The sequence below is a fragment of the Schistocerca piceifrons genome, chromosome 6 (assembly GCF_021461385.2).
Source record: "Schistocerca piceifrons isolate TAMUIC-IGC-003096 chromosome 6, iqSchPice1.1, whole genome shotgun sequence".
NCBI classification, from domain to species: Eukaryota; Metazoa; Arthropoda; class Insecta; order Orthoptera; family Acrididae; genus Schistocerca; species Schistocerca piceifrons.
Genome location: NC_060143.1, coordinates 49,921,665 through 49,938,003, shown reverse-complemented (window position 1 = coordinate 49,938,003; position 16,339 = coordinate 49,921,665). Strand labels below are relative to the sequence as shown.

General features: G+C 45.7%; 1 non-coding gene across 1 annotated transcript; it reads right to left on the bottom strand.

Moving 5' to 3' along the window:
* Window positions 1-295: 295 nt before the first annotated feature.
* Trnap-cgg lies at window positions 296-366 on the bottom strand. The gene has a single exon. It is a non-coding gene; the product is annotated as a tRNA-Pro (tRNA).
* Window positions 367-16,339: the final 15,973 nt, after the last annotated feature.

The window sequence follows — 16,339 nt, the reverse complement described above, 5'->3', positions numbered from 1 at the left end:
GTTCTCCTCAGCTACTACGTACAAGAGGGTCGGACAGAAACATGGAAAAACCGAAAGTGAAACACATTATCACGCCTGATACGGTGTAGGGGACCCACTGACATTCAGATCACCTTCCAGTCGTTTCGGAATGGATAAATACAGGTCCTATATGGTTACCAAGGGAATCTTATACGGCTAATCCTGCAAAGTAATGGCAAGTTTAGGTAACGATGATGCAAATGTTTCCAGAATGAGATATTCCCTCTGCAGCGCAGTGTGCGCTGATACGAAACTTCCTGGCAGATTAAAACTGTGGGCCCTGCCGAGACTCGAACTCGGGGCCTTTGCCTTCCGAGGGCAAGTGCTCTACCAACTGAGCTACCCAAGCATGACTCACGACCCGTCGAGTTCGAGTCTCGGTCCGGCACACAGTTTTAATCTGCCTGGAAGTTTTATGATGCAAATGGCTAGAGATCAGGCAGCTTTACAAAGTAGACAAAATGACTAAGTAACACAGAGGTCAGGGGACTCGTGGCAAGTGAAGTAGCAAACATTGACTCTCGTGCTCGCAAAACTAGTCTTGGACCATGCGAGCAGTCTTCTCGGAACACAGAGTTACTATAGGGGAACAAATACTATACCATAGGATAGACCTGATCGGCCAAAATGGTCACATAATTCTTGGTACTTACGTGACTCTGCAGAGTAGCACTGAGGCTCAAGGAATATCACTATATGGGTGCCCAAATCGTCACCAAACCCCCACCATGTTTCACGCTTAGGACATAAACTCGACCAAAAGTTGGAAGCAGTGTGCAACAAGACTAACCTGATCTGATAACTTTCTCCCATGCACCATAGTCCAGGTTTTAAAGCTTTAGCAGCACGTTTCCTTGCTGCGGGAATTTCCATCACTGACAGCCGTTTTTGGAATTCCAGTTCACGTTGTAATTCCCTGCTTATGTAGCTGTCTTCGTGTTGTTTTAACGCTCACAGGTTTCGCAATAGCGACATTCTGTTCTGCAGTGACTTTTGCAGCTCTCTTCCTCTCATTTTTCGTCACAATCATCTTCAGTGACCGTCCGTCAGTATCACTCAACATACATACATTCATCCGCATTTTGACTTAGCGGAACACGTTCTGCTTTCGGCCACGCGGGCTAGCCGCGCGGGATAGGGCGTCTTGTCACGGTCCACGTAGCTCTCCCCCCCCCCCACCACCGTCGGAGGTTAGAGTCCTCCCTCGGGCATGGGTGGGTGTGTCGTCCATAGCGTACGTTAGTTTAACTCAGATTAAGTAATGTGTAATCTTAGGGACCGATGGCCTAAGCAGTTTGGTCCCATAAGATCTACATGCGAATAAATCTTTGATTCGGTGCCACCTGAAATATACTCTTAGTTGCGAAAGCACCGACGACCACAGCACTAACAAATTGCCCATGTTTGGGTTCAATTACACCCAAACCTCCAGATTTCAGAAACTCTGATCGGTACCAAACGTATGTCGAAAGAGCATCAACCAAAACAGCCATTTAGTTCGTGCTACGCCCTGTCGACCAACAGAACGTCGAGAAACGGTAATTAAAATTAACACCCGAAGTATGAATACAGGAAAAGCTTATCTGTGAGTAATAGGTCTGTAGATGTTGCGTGTGCTAGTTGGTAGCGCGAGATGTCGTCGTGCCAGTTGTCCCACGTTCAAACCCCACAGAAGAGAATTTGTTTTAACTGTTTAAGGGTGAAACGCTTTTATTGTATTGTATTATATGTTAACCGGGGGCCTAGAAACGACGAAGAGGCTCCGTCCCCGCTGCGGCCGCAGTGGTCCACAACCCCACAACCACTACCGCAGTCCACTTCATCCCATCGCCGCCCCACACCGAACCACTCTTTCAGGTTTATTGCGCGGTTCGGCCCCCGGTGGACCCCCCAAGGGAACGTCCCACACCAGACGAGTGTAACCCCTATGTTTGCGTGGTAGAGTAATGGTGGTGTACGCGTACGTGGGGAACTTGTTTGCGCAGCAATCCCCCACATAGTGTACCGGAGGCGGAATAGGGGGAACCAGCCCTTATGCGCCGAGGCATATGGAAAATCGCCTAAAAGCCATCCACAGACTGGCCGGCTCACCGGATTTCGACACAAGTCCGCCGGATGGATTCTTGCCGGGGACCAGGCGCTCCTTCCCAATCCGGAAAGCCGTGCGTTAGACCGCACGGCTAACCGGGCGGGAAAACTGTTATATGGGATAACATATTCCCGACATGTGAAAATTCGGAGTTCGTAGTAGTGTTCGTTTGGCGATCTGCTTTCGCTTCATTAGTTGAAAGTAGCAAACCTAAGAGTATATTTGTATAGGTGGGTGTGATGAAGCAGCTGGTGCATCTGTAGCTCCACAGAATAACGTAAACAATCGAAACAGTGGGATAAAGAAACATTTACATCACACGTGCGGAAGTATTAATAGTCCCATTAATACTTTCAAGCATAATATATTAAAAAAAGGTCACCATTTGAGGTATGAACCCAGGACCCTTTGTACGAGATTGCAACGCTATACCAACTTCCTCACGGAAGCTATACGTGTCCCTTATAGTTATGGTTTTCCTGTGCTCCGTAGTTCTGGTGTTACTTTAAATTACGGTTTACGCATCTTCTACGGGACGACAGCACATAGCACGAACTAAACCAGTGTTCTGGTTGATACTCTATCGGCATACAACGTTTGGCACCGATCTGAGTTTCTGACATCTGGTGGTTTCTATGTTAGCTTCGAAATACTGCACTCCCAGCTACGTGGAGCGCTGTTCTGACCTCGACTGACGATTTCAAAGTATTGAGGAGGATACTGCAAACATGCCACTCTTGGTCAAATACACTCTTAAGACAAAAAAAAAAAGAAAAACCGACGCACCACGAAGGAATTATCCCTATGGGACGGAGATTGGTAGATGTGATGTACATGTACAGACACACAAATGATCACAATTTCAGAAAAGAAATTGATGATTTATTCAAGATAAAGAGCTTCACAACTAGAGCAAGTCAGTAACATTTTGGTCCACATTTTGTCGTTATGCAACCAGGCGTTCCGCCTGGAATAACAGGATTGTTGGATATACTCCAAAGGAATATGGTAACAAGTTCTGTCCAATTGGGTCGTTACATTGTCAAAATCCCACGCTGATTCAAGGGCCCTGCACATTATGATACCAACGTTGGAAACTGGGGAGAGATCCGGCCGAGGTAGGGTTTGGAAGACAAGCTGCAGAAACTCTCGCGTGTGGGGCGTAGGTTATCTTGTTAAAATGTTGGACCAGAATGGTTTGTCATGAGGGGTAAGAACACGAGGTTAGAATATCTTAGACGTACCACGGTGCTTTAATGTTACCACGGATGACAACCAAAGGAGTCTTGCTATGAAAAAAATGGCACAACAGACCGTCACTCCTGGTTGTCGGGCTGCCTTGTGGGCGACTGTCACATTGATATCCCACCGCCATGTTGGGCTACTCCAGACACGTAATGCCAAAATTTCTCGTGGGGAACGAAATTTCAGGAACTTACAAGATATGCAGGGAGATCCAGATGAAAAGAATACTCCAAAAGCGAAGAATAAGGTAAGATGGAAATTTGTGAGAAGGAGTATAGCTGATTAGTAAAACAGATTGAGCGAACTACTATAGTGAATTCTGAAAATAGACATCAGTTTGAAAGAATATGCCAGGAGATCTGAGAAGTACCAACCGCAGTAGGGGAAGTCAAAACAATGAAAATTACACGTTCCACATCCATGGAACACACAAAGTTGAAATATGACACAAGAACGCAAAACTCTGTTTAAATTACCGATGCAACTATTTAAAATGTGTGATATAGATAACCAACTTATACGCGATGAGAGGAAGGTCATATGAATATCTTCTTCAGGAAAGCCCACAGAAGGAGATGTTATAGCTATAAAAGTATAAGTTTCTAGGCAGCAGTGGAAATAACATTTGGAAAATTTCTCAAAAACAAAATAGATAACCCGTTTCTAGACCAGAGTGGCTTCCAGGATAGAAAATCATGTGTATGATACGGGCTTTGTCTGAATCATGTAGTGTCTTCCACATCGTTAAAGGCATTTGAGACACCGCATTATTTCGTTGGTAGCACTATGACGAGCGAAATTTTTGGTGTTATGTAGTACACCGTAGAGCCTTCATGCATGAGCTCATTTATATGGCTATCGATTTTTATACTACACAGCTTGAAAGGTAAATTATCATTTTCATTAATTATAACTAGTGGGCATCAGTGTGGTATTTACATTCAGTAATAAATACACCTATCAGATGTGCCAGCACGATTTTAATTAAAATACATCACGACTGATATAATTTTCACAAAATTAATCTATGATTGACACATGTAAAGTGATTGTGTAGTTACTTCGAAACCTATTTTGAGTGAGTTAATTTGCAATGTGTAACACAGTTAAGGGATGACTTTTCAGAACGACGTACATGCCTCCCATTGCGATGCAGGAGTTCTAAACTTGGCTCAACGGTGTTTATAACCTTCTTCTGTGACGGCGTAGAATCATGGCACCCTGCGACGTTACTCTCGCGCACGGCAACGCTTTAAACAGCAAAGGTGTCGACACATGCGTAAGGAGGCCAGACCACAGAAGTTTATGAGTGTGTAAGGTAGGTTAATGACGTCACACTGACACCAAATTTCACTGCTATTACGCCTGACTCCGCCGTGAATGTGTCACACAGTCTCTCATCCACATTTCATCCCGTCTTCTGACAGCTTTACGGTGGTCAGAAGGGCCACGCCCAGTACTGGAATCACACGGTTCTCTCACAGGAAGCCGAACGGAACATTTCAGACGTCGCAGGCTGCCGCGGTTTTGCGTCATTACGGAGGGAGGTTGTAGCCATCTTTTATCCCAACGTAAAACCTCTACATTACAATGGGAGGCAATTGTGATGTTCGGAGTTACTAAAAAGTGACCCGTTAATGTGTTACGCAGTGCGTTTCTATATGAAATATTAGTAATAATCCCGGTGTCACTTTCTTAGATATTAGTTTGTTTTCAGACATACAGACCATTGTCATGCTTTCTTTCTAAAGTACTTTTCGTTACCAGGAAGTGTACGGCTGTTGGACTGTGGTCCAGAACACATGGTACCTTATATGGCAGGCATCTGTTATATTATAACGGCAAACTGGCAAGGCTGGTCCAAGCAGTTGTAGTAACGACATCCAGCAATTAGCATCATCTATGCGCACAAGCAAAGGTTAAACTGACTACGAAAGCTGAATGCCTCACATCACGCCTCGGTCGAATTGGACAATAGGAGTATCATTTTCTCCTAGCATTTTGTAAAATATCCCTATGCCTGACCTTACATGTAGTTGGATAGTTCCTATTCTTCATCTAGGCAATAAAACTATGTAACGCCCGCCTTTCTCCAGCTAGAAAATACACATCTGCCGGCAAATGGTAACTCTGGATCCATTCTTGGAACTGAAGATTGCTGATGACTATCAAAGTATTAACCATTAACTTTGAAATGACATTTTGATCTTGTTCTGACCTACCTATTGTTTGCTGTCATTGTAATTTGCTGCCTACCATATTGTGGTGCATCTAACATTTACAGTGGCATGATAGTGTTTTGTGTCCAAGCCTTACTCTGAAAACGCACTACTACCACCGTACCAGTAGGTTCCGGAATTCAGTGACAATAAGAGGCATTATCTTCAGCTTATAAAATTTCTGCGATTATCTACCGTTGCCTGTGAGCTAGTGGAGTAGGTAAGAGGTTTAATGAAGGTATTCTGTACGTCCCCAACACTCTTTAAAATCGACGCAGTGCATCTCCAGTCCAACAATGGAGGCAATGCCATGGGTTGGGAGTATTCGTTGGAAGAACTAGGTGTACACTACAGATGACCAATGATTAAATACTAACTAACAACAGATGAAAGCAGTTGACATTATATGAGACATATTTTATGAGAGGAGGCCGGGATTTGCTTGGTAATCAATGTAACCTTTGCGAAACAAGCTGCAGTTGCATGTAGTACAGGTGTATTGCAGATAGATCAACGAGTAATGATAAGCAGTAAATTATGAAAATTCCTGGCAGATTAAAACTATGTGCCGGACCGAGACTCAAACTCGGGACCTTTGCTTTCGGCAGAGGAGTACTTTTTTTTTTTTTTTTAGTGTTCTTATCCACTTACGCCAACAATCTCATAGTTATCTTACGTAGAAAGATACAAAATGCAAAAGCAAATACGAAGTACAAATGATTCAGTCATCTGACAAATAATTACGGGCCACCATTTTTGTCTCAACTGTTGCTTGCAAGTCACAAAAACTTCTATTGTTTCTCTGTCTTCCTCTACAGTTTTTGCCCTCTACAGCTCCCTCTAGTACCATGGAAGTCATTCCCTCATGTCTTAGCAGATGGCCTATCATCCTGTCCCTTCTCCTAATCAGTGTTTTCCACATATTCCTTTCCTCTCCGATTCTGCGTAGAACCTTCTCATTCCTTACCTTATCAGTCCACCTAATTTTCAACAGTCGTCTATAGCACAACATCTCAAATGCTTCGATTCTCTTCTGTTCCGGTTTTCCCACAGTCCATGTTTCACAACCATACAATGCTGTACTCCAGACGTACATCCTCAGAAATTTCTTCCTCAAATTAATGCCGCTATTTGATGTTAGTAGACTTCTCTTGGCCAGAAATGCCTTTTTTGCCATAGCGAGTATGCTTTTGATGTCCTCCTTGCTCCGCCCGTCATTGGTTGGCTAATGGTTCAAATGGCTCTGAGCACTATGGGACTTAACATCTGTGGTCATCAGTCCCCTAGAACTTAGAACTACTTAAACCTAACTAACCTAAGGACAGCACACAACACCCAGCCATCACGAGGCAGAGAAAATCCCTGACCCCGCCGGGAATCGAACCCGGGAACCCGGGCGTGGGAAGCGAAAACGCTACCGCACGACCACGAGATGCGGGCGTCATTGGTTATTTTACTGCCTAGGTAGCAGAATTCCTTAACTTCATTGACTTAGTGACCATCAATCCTGATAAGTTTCTCGCTGTTCTCATTTCTACTACTTCTCATTACCTTCGTCTTTCTCCGATTTACTCTCAAACCATACTGTGTACTCATTAGACTGTTCATTCCGTTCAGCAGATCATTTAATTTTTCTTCACTTTCACTCAGGATAGCAATGTCATCAGCGAATCGCATCATTGATATCCTTTCACCTTGTATTTTTATTCCACTCCTGAATCTTTCTTTTATTTCCATCATTGCTTCCTCGATGTACAGATTGAAGAGTAGGGGCGAAAGGCTAAAGCCTTGTCTTACACCTTTCTTCATACGAGCACTTCGTTCTTGATCGTACACTCTTATTATTCCCTCTTGGTTGTTGTACATATTGTATGTGACCCGTCTCTCCCTATAGCTTACCCCTACTTTTTCAGAATCTCGAACAGCTTGCACCATTTTATATTGTCGAAAGCTTTTTCCAGGTCGACGAATCCTATGAAAGTGTCTTGATTTTTCTTTAGCCCTGTTTCCATTATTAGCCGTAACGTCATAATTGCCTCTCTCGTCCCTTTACTTTTCCTAAAGCCAAACTGATCGTCACATAGCGCATCCTCAATTTTCTTTTCCATTCTTCTGTATATTATTCTTGTAAGCAGCTTCGATGCATGAGCTTTTAAATTGATTGTGCGATAATTCTCGCACTTGTCAGCTCTTGCCGTCTTCGGAATTGTGTGGATGATGCTTTTCCGAAAGTCAGATGGTATGTCGCCAGACTCATATATTCTACACACCAACGTGAATAGTCGTTTTGTTGCCACTTGCCCCAATGATTTTAGAAATTCTGATGGAATTTTATCTATCCCTTCTGCCTTATTTGACCGTAAGTCCTCCAAAGCTCTTTTAAATTCCGATTCTAATACGGGATCCCCTATCTCTTCTAAATCGACTCCTGTTTCTTCTTCTATCACATCAGACAAATCTTCACCCTCATAGAGGCTTTCAATGTATTGTTTCCACCTATCTGCTCTCTCTCCTCTGCATTTAACAGTGGAATTCCGGTTGCACTCTTAATGTTACCACCATTGGTTTTAACGTCACCAAAGTTCGTTTTGACTTACCTGTATGCTTAGTCTGTCCTTCCGGCAATCATATATTTTTCGATGTCTTTACATTTATCTGATTTCGGAATCTCTGTCTGACCATGATGTAATCTGATCGAAATCTTCCCTTATCTCCCGGCCTTTTCCAAGTATACCTCCTCCTTTTGTGATTCTTGAACAGGGTATTCGCTATTACTAGCTGAAACTTGTTACAGAACTCAATTAGTCTTTCTCCTCTTTCATTCTTTGTCCCAAGCCCATATTCTCCTGTAACCTTTTCTTCTACTCCTTCCCCTACAACTGCATTCCAGTCGCCCATGACTATTAGATTTTCGTCCCCCTTTACATACTGCATTACCCTTTCAATAGCCTCATACACTTTCTCTATCTATTCATCTTCAGCTTGCGACGTCGGCACGTATACCTGAACTATCGTTGTCGGTGTTGGTCTGCTGTCGATTCTGATTAGAACAACCCGGTGACTGAACTGTTCACAGTAACACACTCTCTGCCCTACCTTCCTATTCATATCGAATCCTAGACCTGTTATACCATTTTCTGCTGCTGTTGATATTACCCGATACTCATCTGACCAGAGATCCTTGTCTTCCTTCCACTTCACTTCACTGACTTCTACTATATCTAGATTGAGCCTTTGCATTTCCCTTTTCAGATTTTCTAGTTTCCCTACCACGTTCAAGCCTCTGACATTCCACGCCCCGACTCGTAAAACGTTATCATTTCGTTGATTATTCTATCTTTTCCTCATGGTAACCTCCCCCTTGGCAGTCCCCTTCCGGAGATCCGAATGGGGGACTATTCCGGAATCTTTTGCCAATGGAGAGATCATCATGACACTTCTTCAATTACAGGCCACATGTCCTGTGGATACACGTTACGAGTCTTTAATGCAGTGGTTTCCATTGCCTTCTGCATACTCATGTCGTTGATCATTGCTGATTCTTCTGCCTTTAGGGGCAATTTCCCATCCCTAGGACAAGCGAGTGCCCTGAACCTCTATCCGCTCCTCCGCCCTCTTTGACAAGGCCGTTGGCAGAATGGAGCTGACTTCCTATGCCGGAAATCTTCGGCCACCAATGCTGATTATTTATCAAAATTTAGGTAGTGGCGGGGATAGAACCCGGGACCGAAGACGCTTTGATTATGAATCAAAGACCCTACCCCTAGATCACGGGTACGGTCTATAATTCCGTATAATGCGCCATATCTGTCACCAGTTCGTGTCTGGGTACTTCTTTTCCGGGATATTCCTGGGGCACCGGCGCAATAGTATTTGGTACACATATCGCGTCGTCGGCAGTCGTGTTGTTGGGAAGGCTTCCATGACATAGTTAAGCTAAAAAAAAAAAGAAAACTTTAAATGTGACATCTTCGGTGAAATATGGCCCACGTTGACTGGGGGCATCATTGAAGTGGGCGCCAGTGCATCGGCCAACGCACCAGAAATACTACCAAATTGACTGCGCCACTGTCGAAAAACCGTACTGACGAATAGCACCTGTGCCTTTTCATATAGGTTCATCAGACCAAGTCCACACTCTCCAGCTGGTAGCGTAAGCGTTGTGGATTGGATTAAACAGGTGTCCCAAACTCACGTATGCCCCGAAAGCTGCTTGTATCCGCGTGCCACGCGGGATTAGCCGAGCGGTATTAGGTGCTACAGACTGTGCGGCTGGTTTCAGCGGAGGTTCGAGTCCTCCCTCGTGCATGGATGTGTGTGTTTGTCCTCAGGATGATTTAGGTTAAGCAGAGTGTAAGCTTAGGGACTGATGACCCTAGCAGGAAAGTCCCACAAGATTTAACACACATTTTTTGTATCCGCGTTGCCAATGTGCGCGTTAAAGGCAGGACATGCGCTACGTGAGTCTCGGTGCTAGGTACACGTTAACATAGGCCACCCTCTGAATCGCATCTAACGCTCGTAATTTCTGTAACAGCACCATTGTCCGCATCAGCTTCAATATGCGTCGGTAGTTATCCGCTGCTGCCCGCTGCACATCTGAGTGGAACGTGGCATCTCAACATTTAAAGGCGTTAACTAACATGAGTGGGCCTTCCTCACCCGGTCGTAATCCTTGACCGACATTCATGCAGCGTGACTTCTGTAGATTAAGCACGCTCCCCGCCGCCATCCAGTATCGCTGTATCCATGCGAACGCCGTACGTAATTCGGCACCTGTCCGTGCAAGCAGCATCACATCGTCAGCATAAGCGCGGCAATGAAAGGTCACATGTGGCAACTGCAGTATCTCCAGGCGTCTTCGTAGACCATATAGGCAGGGTTTCAACGCCATCACATACAAAAATATCGAAAGGGGCCAACCTTGACGAACTGACCGTGAAATGACATTGTATTCAGTGCCACGCCCACTCACTGAGACCTTGGATCACACACCGTGTAAAAGTCGCATGATCACTAGAGTGAAGGCCTGTGGGATTCACAAACTGCCCATCACGGCGAGCAAAAAGATATGATCCACCCTGTCGAACTCATGATCGAAGTCAATAGAGACTAGTGCCCTGCATGTTTGATCTGTGAGGAGTCTATCAGAAATTAAAGGCTTCTGGCGAGCCCCAAGGATGTGCGAGAAAATCTTGTAGTCGCAGCTCAGGAGAGTTCGTATTCTACAATCTCCTGGCCTTCTGCTACCGCGTTGTCCGGGTATTGGGATGATGATACCCTCCGTGTATTCGACAGGTGTCTCGGTCTGCCGTAATAGGACTTCGTTATACGTCTGAATCCACTGCGATGAAAGTCTCCGCATCCAGTGGTGGCATTTCGGGCATGACAGCATTTAGTGTCTCGTGGTTCACTTGTACTGACGGAAGTAGTCGGTAAACACCTGCGCAAGTTTCAGAGATTATTTCCCAGATCAATGTCCTTCGTCGTCGTAGGCGTTCATGTACTACGTGGTGCATTGAGGGGGCTTTGGCAGCAACCGCGTCCGCCAATCTCGCCAGGACCATTATCCCTTCCATTCTTATTCTCGTCAGCTGTAATAACTTGGCTTTCATGCTGTACATGGCCGTGTGCCTTTCCGGCGATGGTTGTTTGGTCATCAGCTCCCTCAGAACTGTAAAATAAAAATCCGCCGTCACGCGGTTCCACTGAAAATTGTCCTGTCCGTACCGTACCAACTTTCTCCGTAACGTTGGTTTTGGGCATTTGATCCACCGCTGGAGAACCGGGGTGTATGTCCGTTGGCGGCGAACGCAGGTCTCCCAGACTTCCTCTATCGACCGGCGACACGCAGCGTCATGGAAAGTGCTCTGTTCAGTTTCCAGTGACCCTTACTGTGGCATATCTTCTGCCACGTTAGTGAAATCGTTCAGACGTACGCCATTTGATCAGTAAAAGCCGCTGGACAGATTTAGGCATCCAGTATTGCCGTCCGTAATGCGCGCGTCACATACGCTCTGTCAAGTCTACTCGCCGAGGGCCCCGTAACATACTTGTAACCCTTTATATCACCATGCTGCAACTCCCAGTTATCCAGAAGCTCTATTTCGGTAATCAAAGCGCGCTATTGCATGCAGGGCACACAACGAGGTACATGGTCCTTTTGGGAGACGACACAATTAAAGTCGCCGCCCACTAAATAATTGTCATATCGGCAGGCGAAGAAGAATGCTATCTCTTCGGTGTAAAAGGTCGCCCTTTCAGTTCTTTTTGTGGAGCCACAAGGCGCGTATACATTGATGAAACGAACGCCGTCGACAGTGATCGCAATTCCACGTGCCGAAGAAAGAGACATTACTTCCTCTACTGCTATGCCAACCCTGGTAAGGATCGCCACGCCGCATCCACACTCATCGTGCAATGAATAATGTACGTCGTAGCCATAAAACTCCGCACTTCTTGCAGGAGTAAAATATCCACGTCTGTAGCGTGTAGCATATTTTTCAGCATTTGAAGTTTAAGTTGTGTCCGAATTCCATTAATGTTGATCGTCGCAGTGCGGTACTCTTGAGGTGTGATCATCAGTCGGAGGGGGGATTCATCAAGCGATGGTGATGAAAACCGAACTGTTGTCGGTCATCGGTGCCCCCGTCGCTCCTCATCACACTAACAAGGGAACCTCCACATCGCACCCCCCCTCAGATTTAGTTATAAGTTGGCACAGTGGATCGGCCTTGAAAAACTGAACACAGATCAATTGCGAAAACAGGAAGAAGTTGTGTGGAACTATGAAAAAAAAAAAGCAAAATATACAAACTGAGTAGTTCAAGCGAAGATAGGCAACATTAAGGATGCGGGAAAAAGCAGGAGCGCCGTGGTCTCTTGGTAACGTGAGCAGCTGCGGAACGAAAGGTCCGTGGTTCAAATCTTCCATCGAGTGAAAAATTTAATTTTTTTCTTTTCAGTTTATGTGACAAACTCTTATGTTTTCATCACTTTTTTGGGAGTGATTATCACATCCACAAAAAAACCTAAATCGGGCAAGGTAGAAGAATCTTTTTACCCATTCGCCAAGTGTACAAGTTAAGTGGGTCGACAACATATTCCTGTCATTTGACGCACATGCCGTCACCAGTGTCGTATAGAATATATCGGATGTGTTTTCCTGTGGAGGAATCGGTTGGCCTATGACCTTGCGATCAAATGTTTTCTGTTCCCATTGGAGAGGCACGTTCTTTCGTCTACTAATCGCACGGTTTTGCGATGCGGTCGCAAAATTCAGACACTAAACTTATTACAGTGAACAGAGATGTCAATGAACGAAAGGACAGATAATAACTATGCAAAAATAAAGAAAGTAAAATTTTCTGTCGAGGGTAGACTTGAACCAAGGACCTCTCATTCTGCAGCTGCTCACGCTACCACGGGACCACGACGCTCCTGATCTCACAATATCCATTATGTTGCTTTTGTGGCCCACGGACTACTCATTTTGTATATTTTGCTTATTTTTTCACAGTTCCACACAACTTCTTCCTGTTTTCTCAATTGATCCGTGTTCGGTTTATCAAGGCCTATCCACTGTGCCAACTTATAACAAAATCTGAGGGGGGTGCGATGGGGAGGTTCCCTTGTAAGTTGTTGAACAACCCACGTCACCTCCCGGCGCATGTCCTGGACTATCTTCGATCGCCGCGCCAGTGTCTTCATCCTGCTCCTCTTGGTCCATTTCCTGCACCCAGTCCCCCAGCATACTTCCAGAGCCGACCGAAGGATGACAGACAGCGGTGTCATCTCCACTGCTGCGTTCCGGTCACGAGAAGGAGAAGTCAAGCTATCGTCGCTGTGCAACTCCTGCACCGTCATCTCGGTATCTGTTGAATCCACTGGTCGCAGGACGATACTGTCGTTGTCGCCCACTGTCCCCTCGGGACTATGGCTATCGTCAGCAGAAGTCAGTCGTCGCTTCTTTCTTCTCTTCGACGAACGCTGTTTCCGTTGTCTTGCTGCCGCGTCGGCTGTTTGGATGACGCATCCTCCGTCTTGAGCCTGGTCCATCACGCTCACGGTTGAGCCTGGAATGACCTTCAGCTGCCTCTCTTGTAAGGGGTCTGGTGACTGCTGCGGCTGAACCTGTGGTCGGAGTTCCCTTCCGTTGGTGTTCATGTTCTCTGTAGTGTGTAGCTGCTGGCGTTCGTAGGAAATCTCACTCACTTCATCTCTCAGGAACTCCACCAAGGTCATCGGTATTCCAGTCATCTGTTGTGGCACCTCAACGTCGTCCAGCGGGGTTTGTACTAAAACGACGATGGCGGCATTACGAGCGGACGTGGCCTTCTTTTCCGCGCCCTGAACAAGTTCGAGGTTGTCCATCACATATTAAAATCGCGCGACAACCCCCTATATACGAGGTGAATTCAAGTTCTAAGGCCTCAGATTTATTTTCTCCGGACTGGAAAGAGATAGAAACATGCGCATTGTTTTAAAATGAGGCCGCGTTCATTGTCAATACGTCCCAGAGATGGCAGCACCGTACGGCAAATGGAATTTTACCGCCAGTGGCGAGAATGAGAACTGTTTTAAATACTTAAAATGCTGACGTTTTCCTTACTTGAACAGCGTGCAATCATTCGTTTTCTGAATTTGCGTGCTGTGAAAACAATTTAAATTCATTGACAGTTGAAGGTGACATGTGGTGATGGAGTTATGGATGTGTCGAAAGTGCGTTCGTGGGTGCGACAGTTTAATGAAGGCAGAACATCGTGTGACAACAAACCGAAACAACCTCGGGCTCGCACAAGCCGGTTTGACGACATGATCGAGAAAGTGGAGAGAATTGTTTTGGGGGATCGCCGAATGACTGTTGAACAGATCGCCTCCAGAGTTGGCATTTCTGTGCACACAATCCTGCATGACGACCTGAAAATGCGAAAGGTGTCATCCAGGTGGGTGCCACGAATGCTGCCTGTGTGGCATGTTGCCAAGCAATGTTGACGAGCAACGACAGCATGAATGGGACTTTCTTTTCGTCGGTTGTGACAATGGATGAGACGTGGATGCCATTTTTCAATCCAGAAACAAAGCGCCAGTCAGTTCAATGGAAGCACACAGATTCACCGCCACCAAAAATATTTCGGGTAACCGCCAGTGCTGACAGAATGATGGTGTCCATGTTCTGGGACAGCGAGGGAGTAATCCTTACACATTGCGTTCCAAAGGGCACTACGGTAACAGGTGCATCCTACGAAAATGTTTTGAAGAACAAATTCCTTCCTGCATTGCAACAAAAACGTCCGGGAAGGGCTGCGCGTGTGCTGTTTCACCAAGACAACGCACCCGCACATCGAGCTAACGTTACGCAACAGTTTCTTCGTGATAACAACTTTGAAGTGATTCCTCCTGCTCCCTACTCACCTGACCTCGCTCATAGTGACTTTTGGCTTTTTCCAACAATGAAAGACACTCTCCGTGGCCGCACATTCACCAGCCATGCTGCTATTGCCTCAGCGATTTTCCAGTGGTAAAAACAGACTCCTAAAGAAGCCTTCGCCGCTGCCATGGAATCATGGCGTCATCGTTGTGAAAAATGTGTACGTCTGCAGGGCGATTACGTCGAGAAGTAACGCCAGTTTCATCGATTTTGGGTGAGTAGTTAATTAGAAAAAAAATCGGAGACCTTAGAACTTGAATGCACCTCGTACAATTAAGAGGGAACGTGCTTTCTCTGTTCTATCCGCATTTGACTTACCCCATTTACGACGTAGTATGTGGTAAAACTCGCCCATTTTTCGGCCACATGTGATAGAACTGTGCCGTAAGGTCGAAAGGCGTCGATCACAAGTTCAAACGGGACCTCAAACGGAAGCTCGAAGACCCGTACGGTGCGTATCCCCATTCGCGCATGTGCGACTGTAACCGCACACACATTCCCGTCGGTATGACAGAAACGATATCCGTTCGGCGATCGATGGAGAAGTCTTTCAGAAAGTGCCTCGTCGATAAACTTGACATAGACGACGCTTGAAACGATCGATAAATTGATTCCCACCATTTCCAGTGGATCGATTATAAGCTCTTCTCTTGAAAAATGTTCAGTCTCGTGTGCCTTTGGTTGTGTATTCTCGTTCACAAAATTCAACTTGAAAGTCATTTTTCTGTACGAGTGTGCCATCTCGTTCTAGGGGCAAAACATCGCCGACGCGAAGCTGCTCCGGCGTGAACAAACAGCGCGCGTACCGCAGCGTGGCCGGAGGGCAACACGGTCCGCACTGTGTCACTGCCGAAGGCAGACTGTCTCTCAGCTACCCAAGCACGACTCACGTCCCGTCTTCACAATTTCACTTCCGCCAGTACCTCGTCTCCTACCTTCCAAACTTCACAAAAGTTCTCCTGCGAAACTTGAAGGGCTAAGACTAACAGGAGAAAGGATATTGCAGAGACATGACTTAGCCACAGATTGCAGGATGTTTCCAGAATGAAATTTTCACCCTGTAGGTGACAGCCATTGAAAGATAAAGGTCCCGAGTTCCAGTCTCAGTCCGGCACACAGTTTTAATCTTCCAGAAACTTTCAAACCAGCGCACACTACGCTGCAGAGTGAAAATTTCATTCTAGTAAACTGTGCTGACGTGAGAGAGCGTCATTAACGATGGGAGCAGAAAACAGATATTGTGTACAGTGTTTTCCAAGATTTGGCCACATCTAAAAATGTTTCTAGCGTGCTGTGGAGTAAAGCTAGAGCCAAGAATAGTAGGAGGCGATTATA